Consider the following 19,270-nt stretch of genomic DNA (forward strand, 5'->3'; position numbering starts at 1 on the left):
CGATTACGCACACAAACATTATCAAAAAACAGGAACCATAACCCAACAGGGCTAGCATCAACTGCCACCTCTGTGTGGAGTTTGGGATCAAAGTTGGCCATTTCAGTGGCATTTATGATGACTTGCTGGATTTTTTGGAAGCTCTCCTCACATTCATGTGAACAACGAAATGGCACATTCTTTTTCATTAGTTCTCGTAACGTAGCAAAGTCTCATATATATCTATCTATCTATATTCCAAAGAATGATCCTAACTAAGAAATGTCCTCTGGGAGATTTGCAGTAGATAACACTTGCACTTTAGGTGGATCAGGTTTCATAACCCCATCAGAAAAGACACGGCCACAGATTTTCAAGCTTTTCTTGTGGAATGATCATTTGTCAGCATTCAGAGTTAAATCTGCATCATTTGGCAAAATACATACTTGCATGAGAGCTCCCTATTGCTCTTTCTGAGTGACTTCGGAAACTGATATGTCATCACTATAGTTAAATGCATTTACTACAGGCTGTATGATATGTAGAATGACGTCTTGGAAACGTTCTGCAGCAGAGGATACACCAAAGCTCAAACGATTATATAGAAACAGACCAATATGAGTAGAAAAGGTTGTTATGTACCTGGATTTTTCTTCAAGTTCAAATTGTTGATATCCTTTATTTAAGTCTAGTTGAGAGAAAACTTTGCACCTTTCAATTGAGCTATCATACCAGCAATGTACGGGCCAGGATTTCTGTCTCGCAAATCGCCTTGTTGGCCTGATGCATGTCAACGAACGCATATGCGTACAGCTCCTTCAATGTCTCTATTAGACACTGCTGTGCCTTTGAACAACATGAACAACATGACAAACATCCTCATTTATATGCACTTTTACTTTCATTGTTTTGAGTTTTCCTAACCCCTGAGATAATGAAGGAAATGTACTTAAAATGTAATGATGAGCATTAATATTGCAGTTTCTTATGTTTCATCATGGCTACAAACTAACCTTGACTCTTAAGGGATGTTGAGGCAGCCCATGTTTATACTTTAGTTTTTGACTTAGCGAGTTGTGGTAACAGAGGCAATTCTTGATACTTCTCCACCGACAAGATATTTATCAACACACCACTGTCAATTATGAATGTTATCAAACACCCATTTATCTTTAGGGTAATCTTTGTACAATGTTTGAATGTCTTTGGTGCTTTTTCATTCAGATTTTTTGTCCCTTTGAATTTTTCTTCACAATCGACTACAGGTGCATGCCTTTCTGAAGTAAACATCGACATTTCACAATTGTCATTGTCACTTTCACTGGAAACTGATACTGAGAAACTCTTTGTCGATGATTTAGATGATGATCGACTTTGTTTGGTGTCGATTTGACTGCTTGGCCATGTGGGAGCGCATCGAATGTCGCTGAGGTAGCGTTCGGTCGTCCATTTTGTCTTCATGTTGTGACGCACTTATTGTTCTCTGTGCCTTGCAAGTCTTCACAAAATGGTTTGCTTTACCACAGCCAATGCATATCTGTCTGATGGCAGGGCATTTACCTTCATGTAGAAATGACTGTCCGCGTCTGTTACACATTTTCTATTTTTTGTGGAGACATCAATTTGTGCCCCCAGGCCTTGTAGTTGCTCATGACTGACGCGCTTTGGGCACCTCCAGCCTCTATGTCAGTCACTTGACGATCAGCACGCTCTACGGTGCAAGCATCTTTGAGGACTTGTTCTAAGCTCAGATTTTCCTTCAGCATTTGCTGTTGAAAGGAATCTGACAGACATCCATCAATAGGCAGGTAAATTCCTCATTAATAAATTCATTGAGTCTACTGTGCTTCACTAGACCATCCGGTCTCTCTACAAATTCATCAATGGTTTCACCTGGTCTCTGGTTTTCTTGAGTGAATATGTATCTTTCGTAATCTATATTTGGGACTGAATTCAGCTTGACATTCAAGGCTGTTTTGATTTGATCGTAAGTTGCATCACCTTCTTGTGGTATCTGTTTTATTGCTTCCTTCACTCCTTCACCAGCCATGTTTCTCAGATACTTTATAATCTTTTCATCCTCCTTTTCATCTATTGCATCTATGAAATCTTCAAAAGTCTCTATCCATGCAGTCCATCTATTGCCAATATTGGGTTTTTTTGCAGTATCAAACGCTGATGACGGTTTTAAAAATGAAGCATCCGTATACGCATTGGTGGACAGTAATAGTCTCTCAGGCGCTTCTTGTGAAACTTGTTTACACATAGCTTCTCCAGTGCCTTGTGACATGCTGGCTTCAGGGTCAGCCTTAGTAATTTGTGGAGCTTGGGCCTTGCCCTAGCTCTCCACTGGAGCTCTTTGTTTGATGGCAGTCAAGGGAGTTGTTCTGAGTACCTGCACGGCACCTTTGGTGGTAGGCCGTTTTGGTCGGGGACAACTCTTCAAGCACACCCCCTGACCTTCCTTCTGGGGCTGCTTTGCAGCAAATTGTGGTATGATGATTTGTTAATGGTTCGGTAAGTAGATAAACCTTGTATACTACTAGTCTGTGAAAGCAGATAATTCTATGATATTTCAATCAATCAATCCTCATTTGTAAATGCAACTCTGTCACCACTAGCAGTATCTGGGCACGGTGTCTTCGTCAAGGAACCAGGTCTTGAGTTTTTTTCCGAAGTCTGCGAGCAAGGGGGCCGTACAGAGATGGAAGGGGAGGTGGTTCCACATCTTGGCTGTGATGTAGGAGAAGGAGCAGCCGCCGCTGTGGGTATCGCGGATACAAGGGGAGTGTGCAAGGGCGAGTGAAGAGGAGCATAGGTATCTAGTTGTTTGGTGGAAGTTCAGTCGATGGTTGAGGTAAGCAGATCCTAAGTAGTGGACAGCTTTATAGGCATGGGTGAGGATCTTGAACTGGCATATTTTCTAAATGGGGAGCCAGTGGAGGTCTGTAAGGTGGGGGCGATGTGGGTTCATTTGGAGAGGTCCATATTTGGTCGGCTTTGTGCTTAAATGTTTCTTCGCAATCACCGGATTAACCTCTGTTTCATAGCACATGAATTTCAGTTTAATCTGTACTGAGCTATTGCTGTGCGCAACACTCCTTTAGTGTTTTTACTCCGTATAGCGTATGGCATTAATTTGTATAATGGTGCAGTACCATTTATTGACGGCCATTTCAATCAGTTCTTGGCCACCGACATGTAGACTTTCAATGTCGCTTTCTTTATCCATATGTTCTACAAAGGATCGGGTTGCGCTGATACCCCACCGTTGCCAGTGTCAATTCTGTGCTTCGACTGTGGCACACGTGGAATCGAAAACAAAAACAAGGAGACCCTACTCACTAAGGAACCAGGGTGAGCAAGTAATATCTGAAACAGCGGTTCCTGTGGAATGGTACAGTCATGTATTTATACTATTGTGCGCAATCGCAATGAAAGGGTTGCAGGGATGTCAGAAAGAAGTAACCACATACACCAATGGTAACGTTTTAACACATATATATATATTTTTTTTTATTACTAAAATGATACAATCGGGTAAGTACAAATAGTGCGAAGTGTCCCAAGTGAAACAAAAACCTGAAGTATTCGTGACACAATGTGACAGTATTTACATGGTTTCAAAATTTCTTTACACAAAAAGCGACCATTTTTAAGTGTTTGGATAATGTACAGCAGCTGTATATGATAATAAGTGCTGAATTCAGTGGTTCGCTTTTCTCTTTTTGTCGACAACGTTTTGACCCTTTGTGCAATGTAGGGTCTCATCAGGACCTATGGGTGTAGGAACATCTGGATTGTTGATTGCGTAGCCAAGTGAAGTCTGAGTGCCAACCGTGTGTGATAGTTAATGAAGGAGGACACTCACAAAGGAACCCAGTCGGGTTCCCAAGTAAGGGTGTGGGCTGGCAATCGAAGAATAGCACAGCACTGATGCAGGTATTACACCTATGCGTGTGTGGCCCGGTGTGGAGTTTGGAACTCTAAATGTGGTAAGTAATCCACATACATGATATTCACATAAACTGACCAACAGCAAGCGGACGAACGCGGTCTAGCTGTCAGCACGTAGCACGGTCACGTGCCAATTGGAACTCCTACTCTACTTAGGATTCTTGAAATCAAACAAGACAGAAGCGGACAGACGGGCGCCGGTCCGTTTACATGAATACCATGTATGTGGATTCATTTCATTGTACGGGCTTTGTATCCCATCCTCATCACCAGCTGAAGCGTCCTACCAGCCCAAGTACTCGCCAATAACTGTGCCACATACTGAGAGTCATTTTACATGTCTTTATTTCACTCTGTGTAAGTCAGAATTCAACATTCTAAGCCTGCCTTCAACTCATCTCTCCAACGCTTTTGTCACAGGCCCATGGTTTACAGTGGGAACTAAAACAGTTCCAGCGTTCTTTATTTAAAATACACTACATAGATCATTTTGCTTGTTTTTCTGGGAAGCTGCTGTACATTTGAGTAAGCGAATAATACAGTTTAGATTAAGTAAAAAAGGATTGTTTTTCTTACGATGAACAAAGGTTGAGAGAGAAGGGTCTGTATTGGATCAGACACATGCATTGGTAAAGATATTTTATATATCCAAAACAAGTATTACGGATACTTCTCAGGCAGTGTGGGGAAAGAAGGAAAAGAAGATAATTTGGAGGAGAGTACTGATCTTTATCAAGGGAGTTTAATAAAGGAAGGTAACTAGAGGAGGCATATTTTTGAAGAGGGTGAAACATAATGATGCCATGGAGAATGATGAGTATGTTTTCACCTCCAAGATGAATCAGGAGTTCCAGATATTTTGCGTAAAGACTTACAGGGTCCTTCAAGTAAGAGTGGTTTGAAAGATCTTCAAGATAAGGAGATATTTAGCTCTTCAAATCTGAGGCACCCATGAAGTAACTCCTGGTTGCCAATGAATGGCATGTTTTATGAAATAATGTGTAAGAAAACCTTTAAAATGCGAGGTCCAAAGGCTGCTCAATGCCTGTCATAGAAGAGACGATGTATGCAAACCCAAAATTGGACCTAGAATTGATTTATTTTGTAATTTAATTGGGTGAATACCTGAGAAAGTGTCTCAAGTATTCCTTAACAAAGTGCCAGGACAGGCTATTAGGCGTTTTGCCACTTCTGGCCTGCATTTTATTTAAGGCGTAGGAGGTGCATTTGGAAGGAGTTGATGTACGTGATTGGTGTACTAGTTGGAGCGAAAGGACTATCTGTTTTTAGGAACTGTGAATGCAGGATTAACTGCAGAGAGAAGAAAGGCAATATTAATGAAAATTAATCCAAGTTGGGTAGTGTGGCTTCCAAAGAAGCAAGTGAAGAGACCAAAGGTTCACTATTTGGAGATGATTTAGTAAATAGCTTGGACATATATGTCTTAACTGTTACTGCCTTGGAATAGGTTCATAATAAAATCAAGTGTGTTTTTGGTGATTGCAGGTTTGGAAGGGCTCGTAGAAGGGGACTGTCAAATATCCAGTCATGAGGATTTGGAAAAGGATTCAAAGCAACAACCAGGTAGAGGAATAAACAGAAATGATAGAGAAGGAAGCCAAGTTAACAGTGGAATCCAGGGTAAATATGGGGATGTTCACTGTTTCTTCCCAAAGTAAGATGGGGAGTAAATTAAAGCACTTTTTTGAGATAGCAGGTCCTCACGAGAACTTTGGGTTTTGGAGATGGTGAAGGGCTTTAGAATAGAATTTGTAGATGTTCCAGTACAAGAACTGGAAACAAGGGACTTAGTATTGATTGGTGTGCATGACTCTAGTGGATTTGGAAGTCAAGCAGATGTTGGAGAAGGCTTAAGTTGTTCGGGCAGAAAACAATCTCAGAGGTGTTATAATTTCCTTTTTCTTGGTGAAGAAGATGGAAAAGGGTTTTCATCCAGTGAGTCACTGGCAATGTCCTTCATTGTTCCATATGATGTTTGATCTTCAAGTTTCAAGGTCTTCCTCTGAAATGCAATTGCTAATTTGCACTAATTTCCAGTTACATTTTGGAGAACTTGTGCATCGCATTTTTAACATGTATAATACTGCTGTAGTAGTGCACTTTTTAAAGAAAATAGGCTCTGGCTTGGGTAATGCATTCTAGACAGTCTTCTGAGTTATTCCATCATTCATACACTCAGTGCTGGGAAGCATTATTGGAGGTCTTCGGCTGGTCCTGTTCACGATTGTCTGGACTTTATTTTACATTTGCTGCTCTGCAATGGTTGTTCCATCAAGAGGCCAAATGGAACTGCCACTTCCACATGTGCTCCTGTGTCGTAAACGCATGATGCTGTGGTTTGGCGCACTCTTGCTTCAGGAACTAAATGAAGACTGGTTCTTGTCCTTTCGACCACCTGTGTAACTGCACTGTGTGTAGCCTGTATTCCACTGTCTTCTGTGCATTTTTGAGTGTGCCTAGGAACCTTCTGGTGAGCCCGTTAACAATCTACTTGTATGTTGTCCTTTGTGTTTGCCGTTTCTTCTGAATGCATTTATGAGCCCTCCTGGGATGCTTCAGCTCCTAATAATCTGGAACTTGGCTCGGCTTTGGCGGATCTCGCACTTGCTTCTCCTCCTTCGGCACCCGCTTAGGGAGATGGAAGGGAACATGTTTGCTCCATGGGTCGGATCCAATGGGTGCCTGTGGGACCATCGTCTGCGGTTGATGAAACAGCAGTATTTTGTCTACCAACTGTCTAAACACATAAAGAATCTGGCTGTTTTGAGTCATGGAACTGTTTTAAATTCTATTTTCTTTTTAAACTAAATTGCTTTTTAAGTTTGGTCTAATAAAATGTTATACTTTTTTGATTATTAATTGGCTTTCACTATGCTCTTTGTAATTAAAGATGTGTGATGCTTTTTTTTTTAGAATTTAGTGTTTTTTTCTACTCATTGACCCTCATTTTTCAGCATTTGTCTAGGGATAGCATTTGTCGACTCATGTCCAAAGAGTATGTGTCACGTGGTCAGGATAGGCCTGGTAAGAAACACCACCATTTACATGCTCATGTTTCTTAAGTTGCCTTCTCTTTACATACAACGACATTTGACATACATTTGTGTGCGTGACAATGTAGAATAACAGTCTCTGAATCGGCATTGCGTACATTTCTGCTTCATAATCACACTATAACTACACCTTGAAGATTGAGTACAAGGGATGAAGTTCACTACACAAATGTCATTATTGTTATTGACCGCTAGGCGACAACGCTATCCAACTAGAATAAAGAATTGCAGCCTGACAAGTGTTGCGACATGGCCACATGGGTGCTGCTTATTATATAAACAGAACCACTTCCTTGTTTAAGGAAAGGAGCCCTCAGCTGACATTCTGACGTCACTGCATGCAGGACTTCCCGCTCAGCTGATTCCTGTTTACCAACATGAGGGATGTCCATCTCTACACCAAGACAGACAGCCTGATGACACTTACCTGCAGGTAATGGGAAGTTAGTCCACCCGGCAGGGATTTGGCAGATACTCACCTTAGGCAAGACTAGGTTAGGGAGCGCTAGGTCGGAGTACACTATACACAGCACTTATATGCTGCATATATTCACTATCTTAGCACAATGGAGGAATTGTTCATCCTTTTCACTGTTCTTATATATTGCTATTTACGCTGATCTGTTTCGTTCTACTAATTATTGCAGCACACGTATTTTATACAAGAATCACGATGCTTCAATAAATATTGAGCCGCCCTCCTCTGCATTTCTTGTACATTACTTTGGGTATGCATGAGCGTTCAAACAAAAAGGCTTTATATCTGTTACGACAATTTCCTACTAGTCATGTTCTAAGGTTGCACACACATTTTATATTCTGTAAGGTTATGTGTGTTGCTGGTGCACTGTGTTTTAGCAGGACTAAAGGCCTACGGGTGTGATTGGAATCAGTCTGGCACAATCCTGGAGTTTATGTTGTCTGACAAACCTACAGTTTTACCAGTGAGGTACAAGCCGTACGACACCTCCAACCTTATCAATTGACACTAGTTTGTTCACAATGGCACGTCCAGGTCACTTTAGATTTCTGTCAACTGTGTAGTCTCTCACGGCTACAAATTCTCTCCTGTTCAACCTATACAGAGAGCTACTCACAGCTCTGCTCACAAATAACACTTATTACAAAAGAACAGTGGGTCCCTTACTGTAGGATACCACAAAACATAACACATAGAAATTTAATAAAGTCTATGTCAAAAGTCTCAGTTGATTAAAAGTATTTATTTAAACATATAACGCATAAAATGAAGTGGGGAGCAACAACAAACAGGAAAGAAGTTCAAGGCTCGGACATTTAGTTGTTTGTGTAGAAATAATAAGCACATTATTTCACATATAATCTGAAGTACCTATGCTCTCATCATTTACATAACAATTTAGGTAGTCATGGTACTTTTGTCAACGACGTTGTGATCCCTCCATAAAATATGGGGACCATCGTCAGGACATAATGGATTATGCCTGAGATGAAAATGCCCATAGAGGAGATTAAAAAAGAGAAGAAGGAAGGAGAAGGGTCAAGCAACCAAGAAAGAAAGGGAAAACAAAGATGGTTGTGAATGATTATGTCAAGCCCTGAGGACACTCAGTCAATCCATGCACATATGTGACCTGGTATCAACAAAATGTGCAACACGCTGAGGAACAAATGCGCACTAGCAGTGAAGAAACATGCTAGTGAGGGTGATGTGATTCCTAATAACGGGACGAGTTTAGACATTAATTGCAGAATAAAGAGAGTGACTAACCTATGGAAGAACACCCAACTGGGTAGTTTGATTCCAAGAAAGGGCGGGGGGGTGGATATCTAAAACTGAAAATTGAAAATATTATAGTTCTCTTTTTAATCAGGAAGATCAGTCTATAAAAAGGGTAGGGGCTCGCACTGGAAAAAAGAGGTGAGTATCAAGTTGACTCGAAGTGAATGATAATCAGGCTGCAATTAGATAAATTACTGGTAATGCCAATCTAAAATAAAGCAAAAGGCAATGTCCAGGGCATCAAGATTCCAAGTGAAGCCATGTGTGCGAGCAAAATACGTTGAGACAAGGCTGGGTTTACCATAATGTAGAATGGCAACAATCACCAGAGGAAAGAGACAGATGCGAAGCATGCAAGGTCTCAATTGAGGAATGTGGAGCATAAACTGGCAGAGTAGGTTGAGTGGCAACATGCCAAGCTGAAAATGAAAGAAATTGAGGCAATCTGAAGGTTGTCTTACTCTTGGTAAGCTTGCGAAGGTGAGTCTGGCCAGCCAGCATGGAGGCTGGACTTACCGTGTAGCGCGTTGATAGACAGCCATGGATGCCGAGAATGGTGTACGGACACCTTGCATGCAGCGTCTCAAGTAAGAGTTACAGTGCTTATGCGTTTGACCTGCAAGATCAAAAAGAGAATAGGGGCTGATCGGAATAAGGCGCCAAAAATGAAGAAACATGGAACACTACTCACAAATAACAGCATCGTGATTCTACAATGTGCAGATGCTACAAAATCTCTCCCTGAAATTCTCTGCTTCAGACATCACCCACTGATTGACTCGGAAGCAGAAACTTGCGTTTGCCTGACATGTGAACTTACTGACGTGTTTGTAACGGATTGAAATTGCTGAGAATTGAATTGATATTTCTAAAAAAGAGTTGTAAAAAAGCTTTTTTGCCCTGATGAAGTCTCCACAAGGGATGAAATGCATTGGCTCGGTCTGTCAAAAAATGATTTATAACTGGATTATGATAAATAATATTTTGAAAAGAAATTCCAATGCTTTGGAGAATAATTCCCAACAGAAGTGAAGACTGTACTTATAAAATTTGGATCTAAAGTGATTACAACTATATACAAAAATCATGAATATATGAACAGAGCCTGAAGCTCAACCCAACCAGTTCCTGTTATTTGCCAAGGACAATGACAATAAACAAGTGTGGAAAGGAGCTCTTTTTGTATGTTCATCACCCCCCACCCATGTTTTTGGACTGTTGCTGCTGCTTTTTTCAACTCTGCAGCAGTAGCGGCTGCTCCTGAACAGAGGTGGCAAGGAGGGGAAATTAATGTTTTTTAAAAAGCACTTACCTGTACCGCCGGCCGCTGCCTCTTCTTCTTCCGTCCTCCTTCTGAGGAAGCACAATGCCTCACAGAATCCCCTGACCAACCACAACACTGCCTTAGCAGCATTGTGATTGGTCTGAGCACCGTGGTTCGGCACTCAGACATAGGCTGGCAGGCGTGCATGTTCTTTACGGAGGCTGTATTACAGCCTGGGTGGAGAACATGCAGAGTGGATTTGGGAAAAAGGGGGTGGTGATGGACAGAGTTTCTGAATGATGCAGAATACTCTTACCAAGTCAAGAGATCATGGTTTTAATCCATCACCGTTTTTTAGCTCACTGCACCATCCCAGCTCAGAACCTGGCTACATGCAAATTAGTCTGTACCTGTCCCAGTGCATGATGGGAACAGGGCAAACCAAACTACCAAGCCAATTCTTATACTGGGAAGGAAACAAGCTTCCGGGGACCGGTTTCTGGCATCACAGCCTTCGTCGGCCCGGCTTGCCTGAATCCTGATGGTGCAATGAGCAAGGGACTCTCGTCTGAGCATACCCTCCCACACTGAGTGTGGATAAAATCGATTTGGGAAAAAGGGGGTGGTGATGGACAGAGTTTCTGAATGATGCAGAATACTCTTACCAAGTCAAGAGATCATGGTTTTAATCCATCACCGTTTTTTAGCTCACTGCACCATCCCAGCTCAGAACCTGGCTACATGCAAATTAGTCTGTACCTGTCCCAGTGCATGATGGGAACAGGGCAAACCAAACTACCAAGCCAAATCTTATACTGGGAAGGAAACAAGCTTCCGGGGACTGGTTTCTGGCATCACAGCCTTCGTCGGCCCGGCTTGCCTGAATCCTGATGGTGCAATGAGCAAGGGACTCACGTCTGAGCATACCCTCCCACACTGAGTGTGGATAAAATCGATTTGGGAAAAAGGGGGTGGTGATGGACAGAGTTTCTGAATGATGCAGAATACTTTTACCAAGTCAAGAGATCATGGTTTTAATCCATCACCGTTTTTTAGCTCACTGCACCATCCCAGCTCAGAACCTGGCTACATGCAAATTAGTCTGTACCTGTCCCAGTGCATGATGGGAACAGGGCAAACCAAACTACCAAGCCAATTCTTATACTGGGAAGGAAACAAGCTTCCGGGGACCGGTTTCTGGCATCCCAGCCTTCGTCGGCCCGGCTTGCCTGAATCCTGATGGTGCAATGAGCAAGGGACTCACGTCTGAGCATACCCTCCCACACTGAGTGTGGATAAAATCGATTTGGGAAAAAGGGGGTGGTGATGGACAGAGTTTCTGAATGATGCAGAATACTCTTACCAAGTCAAGAGATCATGGTTTTAATCCATCACCGTTTTTTAGCTCACTGCACCATCCCAGCTCAGAACCTGGCTACATGCAAATTAGTCTGTACCTGTCCCAGTGCATGATGGGAACAGGGCAAACCAAACTACCAAGCCAATTCTTATACTGGGAAGGAAACAAGCTTCCGGGGACCGGTTTCTGGCATCACAGCCTTCGTCGGCCTGGCTTGCCTGAATCCTGATGGTGCAATGAGCAAGGGACTCACGTCTGAGCATACCCTCCCACACTGAGTGTGGATAAAATCGATTTGGGAAAAAGGGGGTGGTGATGGACAGAGTTTCTGAATGATGCAGAATACTCTTACCAAGTCAAGAGATCATGGTTTTAATCCATCACCATTTTTTAGCTCACTGCACCATCCCAGCTCAGAACCTGGCTACATGCAAATGAGTCTGTACCTGTCCCAGTGCATGATGGGAACAGGGCAAACCAAACTACCAAGCCAATTCTTATACTGGGAAGGAAACAAGCTTCCGGGGACCGGTTTCTGGCATCACAGCCTTCGTCGGCCTGGCTTGCCTGAATCCTGATGGTGCAATGAGCAAGGGACTCACGTCTGAGCATACTCTCCCAACATGCAGAGTGCGCATGAAGCTTTGGCCGGCCCAATACGACCAGCCAAACCATCATGCACACTTTAGGTGCCACCACAACGCCTCTCCCTGTGTTTGGGGAGCCATGCCCCGCGCCCATGGCTTCAACTGCTAGCAGAATACAGAAAACAAATTGATAATGAACGTTATTATCATTTTATTTTTTGTATTCAGCTTGCAGTTCAAGCAGTGGGGCGACACTCCTCTGCCTTACGGGAGGAACTGCCACTGCCCTGCAGTGCACTGGTCTCTGCTGTTTTGGCCCCAGTGAATGTGCTCTGATCCTAAAAACAATTGGCTAGTACAAGATTGACTCATTTTAACTTATAAGTCCCTGGTATATGATACAAGAGGTACCCAGGGCTAGCAAGTTAAATGTAACTAGTGTGCTGCAGCACTTAAATATGCCAATACTACAGTGACAAGGTGGAAAAGTGGCTCGAGGCATTCCACTGCAGCCTGGTCAGGCAGCTCTAAACTTGCAGACTCAATGTGGCAACATAAACCCTTTTGGCAGTTGAAATCCTCCTTCTTTTGTAATATGAATAAGCCCCCCCAAGGGAAGGCCTTGGTAATCCACCAGGCAGCATGCTTAATATTAAAAAGAAGGGCATGTTCCTTTTGTGCTAAGAATGCCCTTACAGTGATAACACAAAAATATAATTTTCACTATAGCAAGGCTAGAGATCCCATTAACTAACATGGCGTTTCCTAGCCACAACGTAAGTATTAACTTCCATTTGGAGCCACTTTATTACTTCAAGGTATCAAATTAATTTTTACATTAAACCTTCTTGCTGTGTTTGAATTTAAGGTAACTTTTAATATAAAGGAGACGTTAGAAAGTCTTTCCTGTCGATCTCAAGTACTTGATACACAAGACAATATGCTTCCCCCCCCCAGGAAGTATGAAGCGCTCCTAGAAACAGAGAACAAAGGCATTTGCTGAAGAGAAAAGGTGTGACCCCACTCGAGCAGGATGAGTACCAGGAGATGGCCACAGATGGCCCAGCTTCAAAGAGGCTACTGCCTTAGTGAAGCAAATGGCGATCACACCTTCGCGTGCCCACTCCTTTGTGTATGCAGACAGTGTGTCCCCAGGAAAAAGTTTAAAAATACAATTAAGAATGTGAGCACATGTGCCAATTGAATGTCCATGTGTCTATGATATGTCCCCCTGGTCCTCTGTGTGTATACAGTGTGAATCATTACTGTTGGACTTGGCCCTTTTTGGCTAAAGTTCCCTAAACTTTTTGCATTCCCCTTAGACGTTTTGTTTGACATGGTGTTGCCAACTTAGATGCTTTGGGCACTTTGCCACTGATGATCAGTGTCAAAGTGCAAGTGCTCCCTGTATAAAATGTAATGGTAATTGGTTGTACATAATTGGTATGTTTGCCTTACTAGTAAAGTCCCTAGTAAAGTGCACTATGTGTGCCAGGGCTGGTAATGCAAATGCTACTAGTGGGCCTGCAGCACTAATTGTAACACTCACACAAGTAGCCCTAAAGAGAAAACTCAGGCCTGCCACTGCAGTGCCTGAGCGCAGTTTGCTAACTGCCATATTGTCCTGACAAGTTCACCCACTTGCCAGGCCTTACCCTTCCCTTTCCATGCACATCAGACACCCCTATGGTAGGTCCAGGGTACCCCTCTGGGCAGGGTGCAGTGTATGTAAAAGGTAGGGTATGTACTGAGGTGTATACCATGTCCTGACAGTCAAATACTATCCATTTCGTTTTTCACTGTTGCAAGGCCATCTTGCCCATAGGACAGAATAGGGAAGGCTGTGTAATATGTTTCCAGACTATCTTCCAAAAGGCTTAAGATGAAGAGGGGAAGTTTAGTGTGCCTGAACTCACAATGTATTAACACATCTTTTTGTGAAGGTAGTTTTTGCATTGTGTGTTTAGAAACCACACTTTTAGAAATGGCTGGGTTTTATGTGTTTTAACAATTCTGTGTGTCTCTGCCTGGTTGTGGATTGACTGTCCGGATTTGAAAGCGATAGGATCTGGGGAATGTCTTGACCCAGGGGAGGAGGTGAGACTGCAACAGGCTTACATGCATCTGGAGTGTAGGGGGAAGGTGTAGCCCCGGAGGTGAAGAGGCCTGGGCTGCTGCCATAAAACAATGGCTCCATCTCCTGATGAGTGATTGAGGATCCAGATCCCCACTATCAAAGGAAGAAGGTGTCACTGGCAGGGTGACACCCAGAACTGCTTTGGACAGGGGCCAGTGCCCCCCTGGACACAAAGACTTCAAAGACATTCAGGGGTATAACTATGAGAGCTGAAACTCCTGAACATTGGACTGATCAAGACTGTAAAGGATTGAAATTACTTCGTGATCAAGAGGAGCCTCTGCCAAGGAAGAAACAGCTGAAGAGACTGAAGGAAAGGACTGACCCTTGCTGTGTGTTCTGGGGCTGGCCTGCAATTTGTTGATTTAACCAAGGAGAGGCTAAGGGACTTTGCTGTGTGCTGTATCCCCCTGCTTGAAAGGACCTTGCTGTGTGCTGTGTCCTGAAGAAACTTGTCCCCAAGGGCCCGAGGGGAGCTGGCTCCCTGTTGTGGAAACTCAGGAACATCAAAGTTTCCAAGTGAGTCTCAGAGACAATGTGTGTGTGTGCTTTTTGCAGCCTGAGACCGTCATGAGGATTGTCCTGTGATTGTGCGCACCCGGAGTCCAGGTGAGTCTCAGGGACACTGTGGGCGTGTGCCTTGTGCAGTCTGAGACCTTTGTGAGGATTCCCTGTGATCGTGCGCACCCGGAGCTTAAGTGAGTCTCAGCAACCCTGTGTGCGTGTGCCCTGTTGCAGCCTGAGACCTTCCTGGGAAATTGCCCCATGACTGTGTGTCCCAGAGCAGTCTTGTTCTCTGCTTCAAACGACAGCGTGACCAGAAGCATTGCGATCGTCATTGCCATCGGCCCGGACCGGCATCCCCAGAGGAACTGTGAGAATTCACCACTACCAGCTCGAGTCTGCCTTTGCTAAGGAGAGACCTCAAACCATCACCGTCGGGGGTCCGAGTTCCACTGCCCAAGATTAACAAAGTCGCATCAGAGGCCCAAGCCGCGATTTGAGGAGAGGAGAGTGAGATCGTACCCCCCAGGTAATGCTCAGCGAGCATGCGTGTGTCGCCATCTGGGGCGGGGTGCGGGCTACGAGAGAAACGCTCTCGGCCTTTTTCCATCTTTGCAGCACGAGCCTCCGCTCAAGCTCGTATCGCGGCCCGTACTTGCCGTGGAGTGGCAGTACTGGGGCCGGAGTGTGGAGCTGCACTTTGTTTTCCATCATACCCGTGTTGGGGGCATATTTTGGCAGTAGCTGACTGCGAGTCAGTAAGAGTGGCATAGAGACCGCCCAGAGCACCGTGATCGGTGCCGGAGTACATTATTTTGCATTATGAATGTGCCAAGGGGGTGAGCAGGGACTATCTGAGAAGGTGACCTTCCTTTCCCTGACTTAGAAGCTAGGGTCCCTATTTGGGCTAGGGTACCTACCTCAGCCAACTAGAGATCTCCAGTTCTAACAATTACCTATCAGTAATGCTCCTAGGGACACATTGGGTTGGCACCCCCCTTATTAGCCTATTCCCATCTATTTTCAATGACAAGAATGTGACCTTTGATCCCAACAAGCCCCTGCATTTACTCCCATGACGCCTGGATAGTCTCTGTTGCCACGTATGTTTCCCACCTAAAACACTAGGGGACAGATTTATGAGCCCCCTGCACCACCAGTACGTCACTTTTTGTGACGTACTGGAGGCGCATTTCACTTCTCCATATTTACAAGGAAAGGAAAAGTCACCCTGCGTGACTTTTCCTCTCCATGTAAATATGGCCCCTTCACACGATTCACTTTGCGTTGAAGGTGTGTTCCATGGATGTTGCTGTGAGTGTTCCCACGCAACACCCATGGAACCAGACACATTTCCAGATTTACGAGGAATCGTAAATCTGGAAATGCGTGTCAATGCTACGCCTCCCCAGGGGAGGCGTAGCGAAGCGCAAATAGGAGAAATATTTTCATTTTTCCTCGTTTTTTCCTCTTTCAAAGTGTGCTGCATTCTACAGCACTCATTGAAAGAGGAAAATGCCTTTTGTGATTGTTTTTCCTGCACAAAAAAATCTCCCCATGATGCCGGCGCATGGCTGCAGTTTGTGCGCCAGCGCAGGGGTGAGAGCACAGGATTGCGACATATTACTGTAAATATGTCGCATTCCTGTGCTTCGTAAGTGCCGCAGCGTGGCACAGCCAAACGGTTTGCGCTTCCGCGCTACGGCACTTCCTTGTAGATCTGCCCTTGTAGATCTGTCAAGAGTGCCTGCCACATACTGTGAGGTGTCTGGGCACTCTATGAAGCCACGGGGGAGGCATGCCGGATACAAACACACGCACAGGTGTTCCGGTAACGTCCTCGACTAGCAATGTCGGACCCTGCTTTACACCATGCAAGGTCTGGACAGGAGCACGTGAGATGCGCAACACATGAGCGCTCCCACACTCACAAATCAAAGATGTCAGGTTGGCGACCGCCCTCTCCTTCCTGCAGGCCCCACTCCGACCAGCAGCACAGTGGGATGTAGCCTGACTCTACTGCACACTGTACGGTGTCTAGTGCCCTCAGTTCAGCGCCAAGAAGGGTGAACACAGGTGCACATTAAAGGTGTCATGTCTATCGCCCACCACAGCACCCGTTCAGGTCTCTGACCACGGTGCACAACACACACAGCGTCTGCTAATGCACCAGATAATAAACACACGGGCTGTCAGTGTCCTGCCAAGCACCCTTGTGATGTCACTGCACCCTATGCACACAGGTCTGCGGCCATGCTGCACAGTGTCTGCAGCCAGCATCGGTGACAATGAAGGCCCTCGGCCGGATCACCACCGAGTATGCAGTACAGTCACCAGCCATCAAAGAAGCACAGTGGCATCTGCACACAGATGCGCAGGCACACAAACTAAAACAGACACACGCCTCAAGGATGTCATGTGAGACCCTCTTCAACACCAATGCGAACTAACACTCCCTGTTGCAGTGCAGCCATGTTATGGAGCACAGATGCACACACAGGCAGCGCGCACCGAAGATGCAGTGTCAGCCCCCCTCCCCAGCCTCCAGTGCAGCAGGTGGGGGTCTGTTGATGCTGCCTGCGGGGTCTCACGCCGATCAGAGGTGCATCATTAAAGCAGGAGGGGGAGGGGTGGGGGGGGTGCAGGGGCTCGCACAGCCTGCAGGAGGCGTCACTCAAAAGGAGCGACAAGGGGCTTCCTCCAGGCGGGAAGAGCAGCATGAGCCTGTGCCCTGCTCTCTGTCCACCCATTCTCTCCTGCCCATAGATGCGTCACAGCATCACAAGCCCGCACAAGCCTTTATAATTAGAAAATAAGTCAAATTTTCTACACAAGGAAGTCTATTAAATTAAATAAAGTTTACCCTATTTATAACATGTCTCTACTACCTCTCTACTACCCTCTTCTACATCTCTACTACCCTTCTTCTATCCCTCTACTACCCCTCTACTACCCCTCTACTGCTCCTCTTCTACCCATCTTCTACCCCTCTACTCCTTAACTACCCCTCTACCACTCTACTACCCCTCCTCTACCCCTCTACTAACCCTCTACCCCTCTTCTACCCTTCTACCCTATACCCATCTACTACCCCTCTGCCCCTTTACTACCCCTCTACTACCCCTCTAGCCTTGTACTAACCCTCTATCCCTCTACCCCTCTATTACCCCTCTTCTACCCCTCTACTGTCCCTCTACCCTTCTAACCCTCTTCTACCCCTCTACTACACCTCTACCCTTCTACCCCTCTTCTACCCCTCTTCTACCCCTCTACTACCCCTCAACCACTCGCCTACCCCTCTACTACATCTCTACTACCCTTCTTCTGTCCCTCTACTACCCCTCTACTACCACTCTTCAACCCCTCTACTAACCCTCTTCTACCCCTCTACAACCCCTCAACTACCTCTCTACAATCCCTCAACTACCCCACTTCTACCCATCTTCTACCCTTCTACTCCTTTACTACCCCTCTACCACTAGAACACTCTACTACCCCTCCTCTACCCCTCTACTATCCTTCTACCCCTCTTCTACCCTTCTATCCCTATACCCATCTACTACCCCTCTACACCTTTACTATCCCCCTCTACCCCTCTACTACCCCTTAACCCCTGTACTAACCCTCTATCCCTCTACCCCTCTACTACCCCTCTTCTACCCCTCTACTACCCCTCTACCCATCTACCCCTCTACCACAACCATATAATTACATAACACATAATAACAAAAGAATAAATGCAACATACAGCCCACATAATACCACTCACTGCAACAAAATTACTTCTAAATAAACACTTAAGGTCCCAAAAGCGAGACCTATTGGCTATGCCAATGCTGGTTGTATATGGATATGTGATGCACTGTGCGAATACACTTGTATATTGAGATGACTGTATGATATTTTGAACACTAGCTGTAACAGGTACCTTAAGTCTTTCCAGGTGAATTACTCTGGCTTATGGATGATGATATCTCTAAGGTTAGAGATTTCACTGTTTTAAAGTGTGTAGTGCAATCCACAAGTTTCATTGTTTAAACTACTGATATTCTAAGGCACCTCATATTTTGGTTTCTGTGTTCCTTGTTCTTTTTTAGGATTGTTGAACTGGATAATATCCAGTTTTCAATCAACTCACCCTGTGTCGAAGAGTTGGATGGAATGCCTGTGGATGCATAACTCCATCTCAGAATAGGTTAGAAGTACAAGGGTCTTAGGGGTCCTGATGAAATCTGCACATCTTGCGAAGCAGATGAAACATGTCTGCCTAGAACAGACTCTCTGGCTCAGCCAATCCCTCTTTGTGTCATGATATATTTTTGAACATATCACAGAGCCTCTCATATTAAAGAATTAGGTTTGGGTTCTCTGGAGACATTTTTAGTGTTTTCTGTCCTAAGATCCCATTAAGAACATAGAGAATATCAAAGTACTCCCTTCCACTCTGAGGATGAGCCCACTCGGTGGTGAGTACCTCACCAGGCGAGGACCCGATGATGAAGCATGCCACATGATTAGCATGTATGTGAGGGTTCTATAAGGACATGTGTAGCGGGCCTGGTGGGCACTAAGGAGCCGGCCATAGTGACTGATTGTTTACGGAGACTAAATGCACTTTTGGCTTATGCATGCATAATGCTAGCCTT

At 44.7% G+C, this 19,270-nt stretch overlaps 1 pseudogene across 1 annotated transcript in view; it reads left to right on the forward strand.

The window, feature by feature from the left end:
- The window catches only part of LOC146854205 (solute carrier family 23 member 1-like), a 260,981-nt pseudogene that overhangs the window by 11,956 nt on the left and 229,755 nt on the right, over positions 1-19,270 (forward strand). The window lies entirely within an intron of this gene.

This window comes from Triturus cristatus, chromosome 4_1, assembly GCF_964204655.1.
Source record: "Triturus cristatus chromosome 4_1, aTriCri1.1, whole genome shotgun sequence".
Taxonomy (NCBI): domain Eukaryota; kingdom Metazoa; phylum Chordata; class Amphibia; order Caudata; family Salamandridae; genus Triturus; species Triturus cristatus.